The sequence below is a fragment of the Echinops telfairi genome, unplaced genomic scaffold, assembly GCF_000313985.2.
Source record: "Echinops telfairi isolate 266 unplaced genomic scaffold, ASM31398v2 ScPeMD7_31;HRSCAF=116, whole genome shotgun sequence".
In the NCBI taxonomy this organism is placed as follows: domain Eukaryota; kingdom Metazoa; phylum Chordata; class Mammalia; order Afrosoricida; family Tenrecidae; genus Echinops; species Echinops telfairi.
In genome coordinates this window covers 58,616,844-58,633,252 of record NW_022103928.1, presented here as the reverse complement: position 1 = coordinate 58,633,252, position 16,409 = coordinate 58,616,844, and positions in this window count along the sequence as shown.

Below are 16,409 nucleotides of genomic sequence, written 5' to 3'. Positions count from 1 at the left end.
AGGACACTTCGGAGGCACCGGCAGAGCTCCAGCGCGGCTGGCGCAGAACACGCGAGCTCAGCGGGAGCCCGGCCCCCGCCGCCCGCGGGGAGTCACCGACTCTGCCCCGCCCTCCGCGGGGCGGGGCCACGGCCCGAACGGGGTGGGCCGAGGCGCGGCCTCCCCGCCGGAGGGCTGCGAGCGCCGCCGAAGCTTCGTGAATGGCTCCTGCTGATAGGCTGCGATCGGGGTAGGCGTCTCACACTGGAAGACCGCCTCAACAGAGCTCTCTCATTGGCCAGTAGGAGAAAACAAAGCAGGCCTCTGATTGGTGGTAACTTTGTAGCGCCTCGCCTCCCGGTTCCTGTCAATCATCTGAAGCTCCACCCCTACTCGCCCCTTTCTCTCTCCCTGGCGTCCTTGGTCGCAGGTGGCTGCGGACAGACAGTGGGCTTGCAGCCTCTCGAAGAAAAGCCCTGAAACGCACATTCATTCGCCCAATGTGAGCGTTCTGATCTACCTGCGATCTTTGCTGTCGGTCTGAGCTTAGGGAGTAGGTCGCTAGACTCGATGGCAGCGAGTTTGGTTTCCTGTGGATGTTTAAGACTGCATATGCAAAGGAACAACAAAATGTGCCCACCTTTGGTAAGATTGTGGATGACCGTTTCCTTCGTTATTTTTCTGGGTCCCCTATTGAGCATATTTTTTTATAATTAAGGGGTGGGGAGGGACAAAGAATTTTACAACGCAGAAAATGAGTCAGATGCAGAGTCGCGAGGACAAACTTTGAGGACATCCAGGGGACTCCTTCTTCTATATTGAGAGAAAATATATAATCTTCAAGTCACCAAAATCGCGTGGACTGGGATGAGCCCCCGTCAGCTCTTTTGCAAAGCCGACTATGGTGTCACCATATTGCTTCCTGAATAAATGATCTTACCCAGCGTGCAGTGCAGACAGCACACCACTGTAAACAGAATGGTAGGAAAACTCCCCAATGGGAAGAGTTTAGAATCGAAATTACAAAGTAAATAAACCTGTAGCAAAGTAAACACCCTAGAAAGAACCTCAAAAGATAAGAATCGGAAAGCTAGGCAAATGCAGGAAGTATGTGAAGAAAAGAATGCGAAAACTCTTCAGGACATGGTTGAGATTTTTTTAACTGAAGGACTGGCAGAGTGGATGGCCAAAGAGGCTCTGACACTTGGTATTGGATGTAGAGAAGCTAGTGCAAATGGAAGAAATGGTGAAATCTCTGAACAGACATTACAAAGGGTGGTTGAAGATAAGATATTTAATGCAATTTGCTAAGACCCGGAGTGGAAAAAACAAACAAATATATTTCTCAAGCTGAAAGAACTGAAGAAAAATAATCAAGCCTTGAGTTTGGATCCTGAAGGATCGATGGCCAAATATTGAATAGTCACAGGAAGCATCCAAAGAACACAACACTGTAAACAGTGATAGGAAATAGAGTCACGAAACCAATGTAATTCATGTTCAACCATTTCAGACAGTAGCATATGAACAGAACTGATGGTACTGAAGGAATTGGTGAAAAACAGCTCTGGGAGCTGACATGATACCAATACACATGTTTCAACAAGCAGATGTAGCACTGGAAGCACTCAGTCTATGCAAGAAACTTGTAAGCCTGCTACCTGTCCAACCAACTGAAAACAAACAAACAAACCCTTGTATTTGTGCCCAATCCAAAAAATGGTGATACAAGAGAATGCGGAAATTAATAGTACCCATAGGATCACACACATAAGTAAAATTATGCTGAAGATAATTTTTACATGACTGTAGCAGTACAATAGGGAGCTAGCTGTCCAAAGGGCAAGCCAGATAAAGAGAATGTGAAACAAAGAATGCCCCTGATATCAAAACTGATCTTGACTGACAGCAGAGAATACCGAAAAGATGTTTGGCTGTGTTTTATTGACCTTGCAAAGGCATTCTACTGTGTGGATCCTAACAAAATATGGATAGCCGGACAACAAAATCAGAACACTTCATTGTGCTCCTGTGAAACCTGTGTGTGGTCCCAGAGGTAGCTGCTCAAACTGCAGTTTAAAATCAGGAAAAAGTATGCATCAGGGTTGTGTGCTTTCACCTTACTTTTTAACCAGTTAGGAAAACTGTCCAAGAAGCTGGTCTACACAACACATGCTGCACCGAGAATGGAGGAGGACTAACAGATGACACGATTTGCTTGCTGAGAGTGAAAAGGACTTCCAACACTTACTGAGGCTCAAACATGACACCCTCCAGTGTGAATTATACCTAAATATAAAGAAAACAAAAATCCTCACAACTGAGCTAACATGCAACATAGGGATAAATGGATAAAATACTGCAGTTTCAGGGATTCCATCTCACTTGGATCCACAATCGTCACTCATGGAAACGACCGTCAAGGAGTCCAAGGCACTGGACAAATAAGTAACTGATCCCCTTACAGCGCTAAAAATCAAGGATGTCACTTTGAAGATAAAGGTGTGCCTTGCCCAAGCCCCGGTATTTTCAGTTGTTTCACAGGTCTGAGAAGGCTGGACAATGACTAAGCAAAGAGACAACTGACACCTTTGAATTGTGGTGTTGGCAAAGAATTTTAAACACACCGTGGACTGGCAGAACACATCTGTCTTAAAAGACATGCATCCAGAATGTCTTTAGAAACAAGGACAGCGAGACTTTATTTCGTGTGCTTTAGACACATTATCAGGAGGGACCAGTTCCTGTAAAGGATATCAGGATAAAGGAGTGGGTAAGCAAAAAAAGAATATTGGAAGACCCTCAATGAGATGAATTGACACAGGGGCTGCCAAAATGAGCTCAAATATAAGCAACAATTATTGAGGACCTGGCCATGGTTTCCTCCAGTGTCCATGGGCGAACCAATGATATGACTCATAACAACACAAGGACTTCACTCCCGTGATGACCTTACTAGTGCATGTTAAGTTGTTCTTATTTCCATGAGGGTCAGAAACAGATCATTTGAAATGAAGCACTTCTCCCAATGACTCCATGGATGATAGGAGGGGGTACCTCCCCCACCACCACCACCAGAAAAACACACAGAAAAAGGCTCTGCTGGGTGCAGTTCCGCAGTGTTGCTGGAGCCTCGTTTCTTGTGTTGGCTGATTTAAGAGAATAGCATGCAGCTAGGAAATTTTGTTTCCTGCTCAGAAAAAAAGGCCGCCGAAACTTAGGATGTTGAATGCAGCTAACAAGGACAGCACTATGGGAAAACTCAAGTGAACAGAGTGGTTTTCTCGTTTCAAAAAAGGTGAAATGTCGATTGAGGGCAAACCTTGCTCTGGACATTCGTCAACTTCCCAAATGGACGAAAATGTTGACTTGTAGTGCATTTGGCGTTTGTTCCACCAGGTCAGACTGTTAATCAACTTTTCTACATAGTGGTTCTGAAAAGATTGTGTAACAGTGTGCAACAAAAAAGGCCTGATTTGTGGCAGAAGGGGGACTGGTTTTGCTACCATGACAATGCACCTGCTCATGCCGCCATCTCAGTGCACCAGTTTTTTTCTTGCCCCCACATACCCTACTCACCTGACCTCACTCTGTGCGAGTTTTTTTTTATTCTGTGAATGAAGAGGGACATGAAAGGACAGTGAGTTGACGACGTGGAAGAGGTGAAGAAAAAACTGGAGGTGCTGTCAGCCATCCAAAGAGATGCATTTGAGAAATGTCTTCAAGAATGGAATCACAGATTTGACAAATGCATTAAGTGTAATGGAGAGTACTTTAAAGGTGATAAGGTTGTTTTGTAAAACAATTGAAATAGATAGCTTTGGGGGAAAACATCCTGGTTTGGGGGGGGGGGGCAGGTACCCTCTCAAATAGTAATGAAAAATATGGTGACAAAAATCAAACCTAAGGTAAGAAAGAGTAATTAAGGTAAACGTACTGAAGAAGAAATAAGGACAAGAAATGGGACACCAAGTGTAAGGAATTCTCTTTCTCTCCAATTTTCTGGAAAAAAGTAAAGCTCTTTGGAGGAGCTACTTACCTAAAAAAGTTTGGAAGTTTTTTGTTTTGTTGTGGGGGGGGTTGTTTACACAACACTTGGATAAGCATAATCCTAAATGATAGTTTGAAAAGATGTGTCCCAGAATATATTCAGCAAGGAACTAATTGCCTAGCTCCTATTGTTTAAATTCCATAAGGAAGAGGGAAAACAGAGCAACTTAGCATTGCCCAGCTCTGGGGCTTGCTTCTCCCTCTCTGTCCCCTACCATGGCCATAAAGAGTGTGATCCAGTCCTAACTACCAGTATCTGAGAATGTAACCGTATTTGGAAATAGAGTCCACAGAGCTGTAATTTGTTACACTGACGTGAGGTCATCCTGCAGTAGGGTGGGTCTTAAGCCAACAGGATTAGCATCCAGATAAAAGAAGAGCCTCAGACAGACAGACAGACAGACCCACAGAGAGAGCGCCTTGTGAAGACCGAGACCGGGGTTGGAGCCAATGCATCTACAGGTCTGGGAACCCCCCCTGGGCCCCCAGAAGCTAGAGAAGCCCCTGGAGGTTTCCTCCTAGAGCTGTCAGAAAAAGCACAGCCCTGCCACCCCTCAATGCCAGCCTTCCTGCCTCCCAAACTGTGGCAGAACCCATTTGTTGCTTTACGAAACCCAGCTTCTTATGGTAACCGTCTGAAACGAACATCCCTAGTTTGAAGAGAGAAAAAGAATAAACATTCTCCAAAAAAAGTTATTTTCCCGTAATGAAGCCTACATGCCAGCACAAACATTCTTCCTTTAAGATGACTTACTCTAAGACTATTTTATGCATTTACTCAAACATTTAATCCACGTGAATCTTCAGTGATCTAGGCATTCTGGTAAGGATATTGTTGAACAAACAAGCGCGAAGAGATTTATCAGTAGGCGAAGGCAGATAATGCACAAGAGAGCAGTTTAAGCCTTCAGAGGAGAAAGTTCCACAGCGGCTAGAAGGCTGGAGGCCGCACCTTAATTTGGGAAAGAAGCGGAAAATTCTCAAAGGAGGCAAGATCTGAGTTGCCACTTAAATGAGAAGCCAGTTTTCCAAAACCTCAGGGCTCACACATTCCTATAAGGATCCCTGGTGACCACGGTTAGGTGCTCAGCTAGCAATGCGAACCCAACGGCTGCAACAGAGGGAGAAAGAAAGACCTGATTTGTTCCCCTAAACATCACTGCCTGGACAACTCTGTTGGGCAGTTTTACTCCGTCACACGGTCACAGTTTTATAAGGTCACTGTGGGTGTAAATCGACCCAGTGACACACAACCCGGGATTCCTGGCAGAGAAAACAGAAGGGCGAGACCTTGAAGAAAGAAGGCAAGTGGCACGATGGAGGAATCCAGGGGAGAGCAGCAGGGCTAGGCTGGAACATAAAGGGACCAATACAAGGTCTCACAGGGAGGCAAGGCCACAGTAAGAGATTGCATACTGTTACAAGGGTTCCCGAGACATTGGTTAACGTCTGGGAAGAGATCTCCCCCCCCCCACTTTCTCAGAGACATCAGGAGGATGGACATTCATTCACTAGGTCAGTCTATCAGTCACAGATCTGTGAGAAGTTTATTCACCGTGCACAAGGCTAGATCTGCTGATATAACAGTGAGTAAGACACAGGCCCTGAGGACACTATAGGCGATCTTTTACTACCCACGTGATGGGAACATCAAGCGTGCTGTTCAAAGTAGCTAAGAACAGCCAAGAGGGGAACACAATCCCAAAGGAGCCAAGACAGTCATCCTGGAAGAAGGGAGGAGCCCACTGGAGAATGAGTTACTGTCAGCCCAGTGAAATCTGACAGGAGTCCAGGCTCAGGAAAACAGCAGAAGAGTTAGGCACCGGGCAGGGAGAAGCGAATTTAATGCAAAACCTTCTGTTCAAACAGAAATCCAGTTCCTGGCCTCATTCTGAACGTGTGAGAGCTGAGTAAATTATCATGGTCCTCATTCCTGCAACAAAAACATCATCATCTCCACTACCGTCAAGTTGATTCGAACACACAGCAGCCACCCTTAGAACCACAATAGCTCTGTCGGAATAGTTTGAAAGAGGCTTGTTCTCAGCGCGGACTCGGTGCCTCTTTTGTGAAGCGGCAGCTGAGGTTTTATAACACCTAAGGCTGAGGAGACTGTGGTGGAGCCCGCCATGGCTTAGAGAAACCCAAGACTGAGAACAGCAAGCATATTGATCGGAAGGTGGCAGGGCAGGATGGCTCTGTGGTGACGTTTAAGATTAAGAGGCATATGCCACTTAGTAAACTAATGAGAGCCGATTGTGAACAACAGGGTTTGTCAAAGAAGCAGGTCAGATTCCAATTTGACGGGCAGCCCATCGATGAAGCAGACACACCTGTCCCTTTGGAAGCGGAGGATGAAGGCACAATGGATGTGTCCCAGCAGCGGACAGGAGGCGTCTTCTCACAGAGGGGCTGCCCCTTCCTTCCGGGGCTCTCTCTTTACCGACCAAGCATCCATTCTCCATCAGAAAACCACCATGTGGTTTCACCACATCCCGATGACGACAGGATCCTTTTCTCTATTCCCCATTCCTTTATTGCACACGGGCACACGCATACTGAATTTTTTACATTTATTTATTTTAACGAAATGGCCAATGGTATGTTTCGATCGACATCCAGTGGAGACGGGATGGGGAAAATACCGGTTCTGTGAAAAGACCCCCTGCTCAATCCGCTCTTCTCTTTATCTTCCACGGAGTTATTTGGCTCTTACTGTTTAACAACAAAAACCCAACATTAAAAAAAAAAGCCTTGCCTATCTTATTCGATTGGAGCATTTTAATGTTTTTCACTTATCCTTGTAAAACCAAGGACAAGTTTATAAAAAAAATTTTGTACACAGTTGTGACATGTAGAGCAATCTGGCATTAAGTAGGGGTAAATTACTCTCAAAGAATAAAGCCTTAAAAAATAAATAAATAAAATAAAAATTAAAAAAAAGAAATGAAGCCTAGATAGTTTTCCCTTCAAGGCAGGCATCTTGTTGTTTAAATAGCTTCTTGTTTAAAATACGTAAATAAGTGAAGAGTAGAAAGAACAATATTCACCCTATTTGGTCATAATTCCGACAGAGCTGAAGTCCTTCGCTTCGGGGCCTGCCCTGCCGGTGCCCGGCCTCTCCTTCTGCTTCTTGGTGTGGTTTCCCCTTTATCCGCTGAACTTACACCATTGCCAGAAACGTAAAGGAAAGCCCGCAGCCCCCACGCGGAGGGGCCAGCAAGAGAAGACTGCTGGCAATTAGGGAAAGCCAAAGTACATCAGCATAGCCAGGTGATCGTGGCAGGGGAGTCAAATCATGCAGCAACGGAAAAGAGTCCATGAGAGTCGTTTTTTCGAAACATGCAGCGCGATGCTTCAAGGTCACTGAGGGAGAAAAAATTACAGAAATCAATTCTAAACACAGAGGAACAGTTTTATAACACCGAAGGCCAAAACTACGTCTGTCTTCAGGACAAATGGGAGCCTAGGTTCCCGAACATAGCGGACCATTGGATTCACCTGGGAATCTGGGGGTCCCACTGATCTTTGGGCTCCTCCCCTTAGAGATTCAGATTCAGGTTGCAAACAGAGCCCAGGAATCTGGCCTTTCACCAGATGCCCAGGCGATTTCAAAGATTGGCCAAGTTTGAGGAGCGAGGGAACGGGAGGAAAGCTGAACCTGAGAAGCCCTGGTGGACTCCACTGGGGTTCCCGGTCTCCTATCCTACTCTCTCTACACTTCTGCTCCAGTCTACTGCCTTTTTAAAATCGGTATCTTTACTCTTCCAGCTTTATGATTTTTGTTCTTCCAGCATTATTACAACATAAAAGACACAAAGAGACTCACCGGATGCTGCCTGGGAGGGCGGGCTCCCAACGTGGAGACTACTGCTTCTTGGCTCCTGAGTGCTTGTGACCCCAGAGCAACAGTCGCAGAGACTGAACGGACTCTTCACCCAATCCCAACATCTGTGATGAGAACGCGCCACCAGCCCAGCCTGGCCCACCACCCAAGATGCAGTGGTGCCAATTGGAGGACACCACCAGGGCTGTCAGCCCCTAGACAGAGAAAACCCAGATGACCAAATGGGCATTCCCCTTGCTCCTCATGTTTCTGTATCAACGGGCATTATTTCCTAGTCAGCAAAACTCTTTCACACGATCCTGGAGGCCCTGAGGCTCACAGCCAAAGGCTTTGATGGTGACTGCCAGCATTCTCTGGAAATCTAGCCTAATGCCTTCATCTGGCTCCCAGACACCAACCACCCTTGTCTCTCGCATTTGAGGTCAGAGAGTAATTTTCTATTTCCCAGTCTAAAGTATACGTACCGCTTGGCCTCTGTGTAAAGAGCAAAACCACGTCTCACATTGGAGGCTTCAGTAAATTCAGAAGAAAGCCCCAGTATCTTTTCACTGTATTTTTCCATGAACTTTCTGAAGCCCTCCCACCCCCCACCCCTTGTATCGGTGCCTAAATCACAGTGTTCTCAGCTCAGAGGGAACCAGTAAGTAGAAGCAGCTACATGGATGGAAGCAGAAGGCCAGCCTCCCTCTGCCCGGTCCTTTGAGTCACAGCTATGTTGCGTGGGGAGCTCAGCTCCTGCTCCTGAGTGAGAACGTGAGCTGTCCCCATACGGGTTCTCCGAACACTGATTCCCAAGTGAAGAAAAGAGCTTGCATTCAACTGCTTCCCTACAGGTGGGTGGTTTGAACACGCCCAACAGAACTGTGGGAGAACGGATCCCCCCGTTTGGAGTTGGCAGTCTGATCCCTTATGGAGTTCTCCTCTTGTCCTCATGAGAAAACAGGCCTGTGTAAAACTGAGCACACAGTCCATGACGGCAAAGCGGAGGGACACAGAATCCAGATGCTCTTGACACGGTGCTCCGAGGCCCCAGAGAGATTAATGAAGGGCAAACCCGGCCAGTAAGGAGACACCGCTGGACGATGTCTGGTTGCTTAGCCTTAGCATTTACCAAGTGGCCCGTGCCAGAGTCTGCCATGGCTGCATCCAATGGGGGCGGCGGCCTTTAGCTGATGATCAAAATCACATGTTTTCTGGTATCTGGACATCTGCAGCATATGTTTGCATGGCTACGATGCTGAGTTTTGTTGAAATGTAAGAGCAAAGAGTTGGTTGAAGGAACCGAGATACATTTTGGGGAGTTAAACCCAAACACACCATCACTATCCATCAAGAGAGGCTCAGAGAGACCCTATGTCTCTGGGTGTTTCCAAGACTAAATCTTTACAGGAGACCGAGAGGCGTTTGGAAAATCACAAGCGCAATTGACAGCATTATTTTCTTAGAGTTGGCTCGGCTGCTAAGGCCACAGCCTTCCCACCTCTATAACTTGAAGAAGCTCCTAACATCAGCCATTTCTAACCATTAGCTCTTTTACAAGTGCGGTAGAGTGGGTACAACCCCATCATTGGATAGAAACAATTTGTGTGTCGATTGATGGTACCGTGGGGGATGTCTCCAGAAGTGCCAGGCTGTGGTGTGTGATAGAAAAACGCACAACGGAGTCACTTAGGCCAGGGAAGGACTTGGCCTAGACCTCTCAGTCCGAAGTAAGGGAGCGCCGTCATCGCCTGTCTTTGTTTGGGAATGGGCTTTCTCGCCCTAGAACACCAGGAACTGGAATCCACTGGACAGACAGCAACTAACAAGAATTTGTAGGTAATAAATACAAAGTCGTTTGGGCAGTTTAATGAAAACACACCTCTGATTCTGAAATTCAAATATAAGTGCCAGTATTTTGATCCACACCGCAAACTTATTTCCCTCCATTTCCCCTGCTGGCCTCAAACAAGCAGGCCACCTACTGCTAGGCAGGGTCAGAAATCCTTCTCTGTATCCTCAGGGAGCCTCCCCCATATTCATGATGCAAGAGCAAGATGAATAGCAAGTTCATACTTAACCAGTACTGCCACCGGGAGGGCTCACCCTCAGAGCCTGGCCGATGATTAAAGCTCACTCCTTATCTCTCAGCAGGTTTCTGACGTCCATAGACCTGCTCTTGAGACATCTTGTGACAAGGGGAACACGGTTTTCTCGGGCTGCCATGTCTTCCGGGATTCTTCCATTCCTGTAGGTCACTCAACACAGGTTCTCCTGGTGGAGGGACACTGCCACGGCCTCTCTCTCAGAAGGGCCCTCATCTGGCCCTCAAGAAACACACCATCATACTGGCTTCCCGGGGTCAGTGAAAGCACAGCTGTGTCCTTGTGGCACAGAGAACAGTATTTTCTTTCCTCTCTTCTCTCTCTCTCTCCCTTTTAGCTCTCCACCTTTCCGCTCCCTCCCACTCTCGGAGCTGCTGCCCCAAGCCATATTGCCAACCTCTGCTCATTAGCGGTCTCAGACACTCCAAATACCAGCACGTACTCATGACAAGTCAAGCTGTCCTCATGTGCCTACCGGCCCCTCCTTCTCGAGTGAGAGTATCAAGCCCTGGCAGAGTACTGGTGACACACTGGCTGCAGTCTGCATGGTCAGCAGTTGGAAACCACCAGCAGTCCCGAGGGGGAAAGACTGGGCTTTCTACTCCCATAAAGAGTTACAGTCTAGGAACCCCACTGGGGGTGGGGTCACTATGAGTCAGCATCGACTCCATGGCAGGGAGTTTGGTATTATGGGTTTCTCTACTGAGACCAGGAAGGAAGGGTAGATGGAGTGGTTCACTAGGACTCCCAGCCTTGCTTTCTTCACATGCACGCATGCGGGCACACACCACGCACACCACGCACACACACACACACACACACACACACACACACACACACGCACACACACCCTTTTGGAATCACTTTCTACACCCTTTTATAACCTCACTTTGGGTGAGGTGTTTTTAAGAATCACCAAGGGGCCAAGACACTTGCTTGGAAAACTCGTTTCTTCCTAAGGACCACTCACTTTAGAACTTTACATCTATCGTAGCTTGGATCCCTAGTTAACATTTGAATCTTACACCTTGCTGTAGTAATGTGAGTCTACAAAAACTGCTTTTGTTAATGAACACCAAGGACACGGAGCTAAGAAAATGTGTTTTCTAGATTCATAGACTATCAGCAACTTGGCTCTCTGAAATTTCCATAAGATGAACACCTCATTTTGTCTGGTAGACGGACACTGTGGGGGTGGAGGTGGGGGGGGTCACAGAGATGCCAATTGCCCAGGAGCCAAGTCCAACCCCTGATGACGCCTATGCGTCCGAGCAGACCTGTGCTCCACAGGATTTTCACCGACTGGTTTTGCCAAAGTGGATCACCAGGCCTTTCTTCCAAGGCATCTCGGGGTAGATTTAAACCGCCAACCTTTCTGTTAGCAGCTGGGCATATTAACCCTTTGCACCACCAAGGTGTTCCTGACCCAGAGAAACAGCCTTGATTTCCAAACGAGGTGTAGCTCACCTGTTAAGGGGATTTGAGACAATACCCTTTCTGTAATCTATCATACTAATAACCACTGCCCCCTAGTCAATTCTGACTCACAGTGATCCTCTAGGTTTGCAAAACAGTGTAAATCTTCACGGGAGCAAACAGCCTCATCTTTCTCCCACAGAGCTGCTGGTGGTGTTGAGCAAGCGACCTCTGCGTTAGCAGTTCGATGCCTACCCAACAGCATCACCGGGGGAAATTTCATTGACCAAAAGAAAAGATTCACCAGAACACGGTTTTATTTAAATTCTCCCTCACTTCAACCTGTTTCTCTCTCTCTCTCTCTCTCTCTCTCTCTCTCTCTCTCTCTCTCTCCCTTTTCTTCATAAAGCCTCATGAAGCTCCATGAATGCTTCCTGTGTCAAAGTTAATTAACCTAACTAGGTTGGACTTCTGGTTGGTCTCTCATGTAGCTTGGATGTTGTACTTTATCACGAAGGACCCATTTTCCCCAGCTTGGATTGCGAGCTTCTGTTCCCCAGGTTCTCACTGGAGCATCCCCGGTGGAATGTCCTCCTCAGGGCTACATCCTCTTCTGTCCCACCAATCCACACCGGCTCCACCCCACCACGAATGGTCATCCATAAGCCCCGTTAGCTACTGTTGTTCTACACGCAAAATACCAGACACATATACACACACAGGAGACCAAATACCACACGCATATACATGTATAGGAGACCAAATACCACACGTATATACACATACAGGAGACAGAATACCGCATGCATGTACACACACAGGAGACTGAATACCGCACGCACGTACACACCGAATACCGCACGCATGTACACATACAAGAGACCGAATACCGCACGCACGTACACACTGAATATCGCACGCATGTACACACACAGGAGACAGAATACTGCACGCATGTTCATACACAGGAGACCAAGTACCACACACATACACACACAGAAGACCAAATACCGCACACATGTACACACACAGGATACTAAATGCCACACGCATGTACACACACAGGAGACCGAGTACCGCATGCACGTACACACACAGGAGACCGAGTACCGCACGCATGTACACACACAGGAGACTAAATACCACATGCATGTACACACACAGGAGACCAAGTACCACACACATACACACACAGAAGACCAAATACCGCACGCACATACACACCGAATACTGCACACATATACACACATAGGAGACCAAATACCGCACGCATGTACACACACAGGAGACCAAGTACCACACACACATACACACACAGGGGACCGAATACCACACGCACATACACACACAGGAGACCGAATACCACACACACAGGAGACCGAATACCGCACGCATGTACACACACAGGAGACCGAATACCACACGCACATACACACACAGGAGACCAATTACCGCACGCATGTCCACACACACGAGACCAAGTACCACACACACATACACACACAGGGGACCGAATACCACACGCACATACACACACAGGAGACCGAATACCACACGCACATACACACACAGGAGACTGAATACCGCACGCACGTACACACACAGGAGACCGAATACCGCACGCACGTACGCACATAGGAGACTAAATACCACATGCATGTACACACACAGGAGACTGAATACCGCATGCATGTACACACACAGGAGACGGAGTACCGCATGCACATACACACCGAATACCACACGCATGTACACACACAGGAGACCGAATACCGCACGCACATACACACACAGGAGACTAAATGCCACACGCATGTACACACACAGGAGACCGAGTACCGCACGCACGTACACACACAGGAGACCAAATACCGCACGCACGTACACACACAGGAGACTAAATGCCACATGCATGTACACACACAAGAGACCGAGTACCGCACGCATGTACACACACAGGAGACTAAATACCACATGCATGTACACACACAGGAGACCGAATACCTCACGCACGTACACACACAGGAGACTAAATACCACATGCATGTACACACACAGGAGACCGAATACCGCACACATGTACACACACAGGAGACTAAATACCACATGCATGTACACACACAGGAGACCAAATACCACACACATGTACACACACAGGAGACCAAATACCGCACACATGTACACACACAGGAGACCAAATACCGCACGCACGTACACACACCACACTCAGGAGACTGAGTACCGCACGCACGTACACATACTGTCTAGGAGACTTGATCCTGACAGGCTGAAGGACGCAGGAATGGGAACAACTCTCAACCTCACCTCGCAGCCCCACAGGACGTGATTCTCTGCCACTGTGGCTGGTCTCACGGAGGTAGGAGCCCATCTTTCTGTGGTGCGCGCTGGCGGGCTGCAACTGCGGATCGTTCTGTTCGCGGCCCACTTCGTGAGCACTGCGCTCCCAGGGCTCCTTACCAAGAGAAGGAACTAGAAATGTCCTTAGTCCAGTAGTTTGCCGGGATACTAGAACCACCTGAAGGACTTGCTGAAATTGCAAAAAGCCCCAAGACACTGATCCACCCCTCCCACTGGGGAGTCGTCAGACACACCTGGCCCCACTTCCCCATAGCAGTGGTCCCGTTGGTGGGGGTGAGGGCCCTCAGGGGGGCTTGACAGGGGTAAAAACTCCCTCTGTAAGGAGCCCTACAGGCCCCTCTGTTGGTTTCTTATGGCATCCAGAGCCAAGTGCACTTGCTGGTGCTTGAAAAACCAGCAAGTTATTATCTCACCATTTGGGGGTGTGGTGGGGCTCAAATGTCCAAATCAACATGTCGGCCAGGCTGGGCTCCCTCTGGAGACTCTCGGGCAGCGTTTCTCAAAGTGGGCACTACTGCCCCTTGAGGGGGTCTGGGATGATACAAACTAAAAAAAAACCCCAAACCACTGCCAATTGATTTCTATTTATAGTGACCCTATCGGACAGGGTAGAACTGGCCCCTGAGGGGTTCTGAGGCTGCGACTCTTTACCGGATTAGAAAGTTCCTCCTGTCTCCCGTGGAGCACGCTGGTGATTTTCAACTGCTGACCTTGTGGTTAGTAGCTCAGCTTGTAACCACTACCCCACCAGGGCTCCTGGAGCAAGGCGGTAGTGCTGCAAATGAAGATGCCAGCATTGTATCCTGCACGATGGGTACAAAAGGTTTGAATTTTCAGAGGGCACTGAATAATTTTATTTTCAGAAAAGGGGACAGTAGCCAAATAGGTTTGGGACCCTGGGCTCCAGGGGAACATTCGATGATCCCGTCAGCTCCTGAGTGAGCCCTTCCTGCGCTGGTGGACGCAGCTTCACCTGGCCTGCTTCTCTCCGTGCCCACCCCATCTCGCTCCTCTTTTATAAGGAGCCATGTGGGTGGATTAAGACTGTCCTCATCCAAGATGACCTTGTGCTGATTAATTAATTAATATTTATGACCTCGTGTTAATTTAACTGACAACATGTTTAAGGGCCTTGTTTCCAAACAAGGTTGTGTTCACAGGTACAGGAGTTAGCTCCCAACAGATCTTTTGGGGAGACACAATTCAATCCAAAACATCCCCTTCCTGAAATTCTAAGTTTATAAATTTGAGGACAGTTTTTAACTTTTTAAATTCTTAACCAAAAATAAACACACAAAAATGCTATCTTCCTTCCCCAAAAAAAGAAAGGAAATAAATTGTCACCGTGATGCTAGGGCGTCTTGCTGATGTATTTGCCATTGACTCCCCGGTGCCTCTCCCAGGGTTGACACAGAGTATGTACCAGTGAACGAGCATTGAGCTTGTTCTTGAACTTCTTTCCATGGGAGAATGCTGATCCACCATCGTGCGTGAGCAAGAAAAATACATCTCAATGATAGCAGTGATTGGAGCCCTGGGGGCGTAGTGGTTCTGTCTGCATTGGGTGGCAGTCCAAAGGTCAGCAGTTCAAAACCACCAGCAGCTTTGTGGAAGAAAGACGGGGCTTTTCTGCTCCCATAAAGAGTTGCAGCCTTCGAAACTCATGGGGCAGAGCTGCCCTGTCCCAAAGGTTGCTGTGCATCTGCAGCGACTTAAGGGCAGTGAGTTTGGGTCTGAGCCCCAGTGACTCCGACCCAGTCAATTCATTCTCTACTGTTTGGCCACTCTCTGCTCTGTAGGAATGGGTTCTGGATAATTTGCAATTGGCTACCTACTCCAGGACTTCTGCGTGTAAGTAGAGAGCGCCACCTAATAATGCTGACAGTAGGGGGAAGAAGGGCGGCAGGTGGGAACCTGGGTTAACCCTGTGAGGACCTTGGTAAGAGCCTGCATAGGCCTGGGCCCAGCACACTCCCCAAAGTACTGTAGCAAAATCGTGCAGAACCCCTGGGTCGACAAAACACACTCCAGACAGTCATGTTGAAGTGCCGCCATGCTAACCCGAGAAGCCTCCTTCTCTTGGGATCAATTTTTTGGCTATTCAACCAGATGTATGATTATATATGTTCATTCTGAAAAATATATGTGTATATATGTGTACAGAGAGACAAGAGGGCTTCAAAAAGTTTGTGGGCAAAAAGCCCATTCGTTTTCAATTACATTTCCCCATGAATTTTTAAAATCGTTTTGAGATATAATTTATGGATCATACAGTTCAATAGCTTAATCATATTCAGAGATGTGCAATCATCACCACAATCAAACTGTGGATCATGATCTTTATTGTACTCTCTGTTGACTCCATGAACTTTTTGAAGCCCACTCATACACACCCATATACACACAAGTATGTGTATATATTTACATATGGATATATATACATATATGCATATACATAGGTATGTATGTATATATATGTGTGTGTGATCAAGTCACTGAAGTAGAGTTGATTCTGACTCATAGTGAGATATATATATCTCAGGTATGTATGTATATATATACATATATATGTATATATATACAGGCGCACACATGTATGTATACACACATATATAATCATCATGTCATATACTAAGACCAAATAATACTTCCAC